The sequence below is a fragment of the Triticum dicoccoides genome, chromosome 6B, assembly GCF_002162155.2.
Source record: "Triticum dicoccoides isolate Atlit2015 ecotype Zavitan chromosome 6B, WEW_v2.0, whole genome shotgun sequence".
Classification (NCBI taxonomy): Eukaryota; Viridiplantae; Streptophyta; class Magnoliopsida; order Poales; family Poaceae; genus Triticum; species Triticum dicoccoides.
Genome location: NC_041391.1, coordinates 643,618,018 through 643,620,755, shown reverse-complemented (window position 1 = coordinate 643,620,755; position 2,738 = coordinate 643,618,018).

Here is a 2,738-nt window from a genome sequence, read left to right as displayed (position 1 = left end):
GCAATACACAGTAGTCATGGAGTATGTTGCTTAATCAATTTTGCTCGTGAAATGTCTATGCGTCTATAGTGTCCACTTGGGAGTTGATCGACCAGCGGAAAAGCCGGATTGGTCCGTCAGTCATGCGCGCGACCGGCCGGGCCGGGACGAGTTAAGACTCCATCGTCTCAGTGCGATCGATCAGGCGTAGCACATCGATGATCGATCGGTGGTGCGCAGTCGCCGTGGCAGCTTACGGCGAGCAACGGTTTGCACGTTCTACCCGTGCTACTCTGCCGGACAGTAGTGTCGCGTATGTATATGTAATCATCGCCGGCGTATTGTATCGTACGGACTTGCTTCCGTTTACACGTACATACGCACACGGCTAGAGCCGGGTCAATCCCCATCCATTTTGTGTTCAAAAAAAGATCCCCATCCATTACTAGCTAACCCGGCTTCGAATGTACGTTGCTTGTTTTGCAGCTCATGTAAACAACTAGGAGGTTTAGTCCGTTAATCAATTAATGGAAAGGGGTGTGACCCGGTTGGAAAAAAAATGTACTCCTAACAACTACTAGGTGTAGTTGGCACTAGTGGTGTCAAGTTTTGACTTGGGAGATTATATACTATGTTTTCAGTTTGACCGACTGACGCTGCGAGAAAAAACAATTGTATGCTCTATCGGCCTGTGCATGGGAATGAACGGGTCGCTTCTCGTCGCGGTAGCATGTACAGGTGACCGATCGATGCAGTGTTAATACATGCATGCATGCCATTTTCTTCGAAGCCAGTCGAGGTAAACTCCAATTAACATCTCGATGACACAGAGTTTTGGTCAACCCGCGCCGCGAACGTCTCATTCGAACTGGCGACGTAAACTTTCGAACATGCCGAATTCGGTGAAAAAAAGTTGCGTGACGGGAACAGGAAAATCTTTGGCAAACGGATTTAATCCGTTGCCTAACTTTCGACCGCGGTAGAACTAGAGCACTTGCGTACGCCAATGTTAACACAAGAGAAGGCGAACACAGCTTTCTAGATTCTCTCTCCCTCGGAGAAAAAGACCAAATTAACACTTCCGTAGAGATAATTCCGAAAAAGGTTTGCCCCGCTTTATATTATAAAGCACGTACCACAACAATAAAGCATCCGATATGTTAGACTATATTTCCATGTGTATATTGTAACGTTGTATACCACCTCATTATATATATATGTGATAGGCCACCCCTAGAGGGTTGTGCCGGTTCCCCCCAAAGCCTATTGTCTTACATGGTATCCCGCTAGGTTACGTCCGCTTCCGCCTAAAAACCCTAAACCGCCGCCGCCGCCGCCGCCGCCACCGCCGCTGCCGTCGCCCGACTGCTATGACGTCCGCCGCTGCGTCCGGCTCCACCGCCACCGGTTTTCTGCCGGCCTCCCTCGCGGCACTTCTCTCGAGGCCGCTGGATGCCGCCTCCCTTCAGGCGCCGATCGGGACACGGAGCGTCGGCTCCCTCTTCCGCTCCCGCCGGCTGCTACTTCGCCCGGGCAGGCGCTTGTGGCCCACACCACCACCGCCCCGTCAACCGCGGCTGTCGCACCCTCGGCCACTGCGCCGCTGGTGGCGGAGGACGTCGCGCTGGCAGGCTTCGCGGCGTCAACCGCGGCCATCGCGCCCTCTGTCACCGCGCCGGCTGCCCCTCCGACTGTCTCCACGGTGTTCTCACCTCAGCCAGTCTCCTCGATGGGATCGCAGCCGCCGCCGCCGTTTCACTTCGGCCATCTCATCACCATCAAGTTGTCGTCGGACAATTACATCTTCTGGCGCGCGCAGGTTCTTCCGCTTCTTGGGAGTCACTACCTGCTTGGCTATGTCGACGGCTCTCTCCCTTGCCCTCCTGCGCTGGTTGACAGCGTGCATGGTCCGGTCTATAATCCGGCTCACCGTGTCTGGACAGGGCAGGATCAGGCGAACCTTTCCTCCATCCAGGGGTCGCTCTCTCCGGCCGTTGTTGGGCTTGTTGTCTTCGCCAAGACGTCCCACGAGGCATGGACTATTCTTGAGCGCTCGTTTGCGGCACAGTCGCGGGCTCGTGTATCTGGGCTCCGTCGCCAACTTGGGGAGTGTCAGAAGCTTGACTCCACCGCCACTGAGTTCTACAACAAAGTCAAGAGTCTCGCCGACACGCTGGCCTCCATTGGACAGCCCCTCACCGACTCCGAGTTCAACTCGTTTATTGTCAATGGTCTTGATGAGGAGTATGACGCCCTAGTCGAGATCATCAATGAGAGGGGCAACTCCACGCCCATGCCAGCACACGAGGTCTTTTCACGCCTCCTGCTTACTGAGCAACGAGTCGAGACGCGTCGATCCAGGGGCAACGGCGCCCTCTCGGCAAACGCCGCCACCAAGGGTGGTCGCTCCTCTGCTTCATCCAGGGCTCCTTCGGGGCAGTCACCACCACCCGCCTCGGCCCCTCCTCCTACTGCGACGCTACCAGGGGCTGGCGGTCCACGTGTGTGCCAGCTTTGTGGTCGCGATGGGCACTGGTGCTCGAAGTGTCACAAGCGCTTCCAGCGGGGTTTTCTTGGTCTTGGCAATGACGGGAAGGATACACGCAACTTTGCTCGTCAGGTCGCCATGGCTGATCGTCCGCCGCCGCAGAAGCCACAGGGACACACTCAGTCCTACTCCATTGATCCCCACTGGTACATGGACTCTGGGGCGACAAAGCACCTGACCAGTGAGATGGGGAAGCTTCACACTCGTGAAC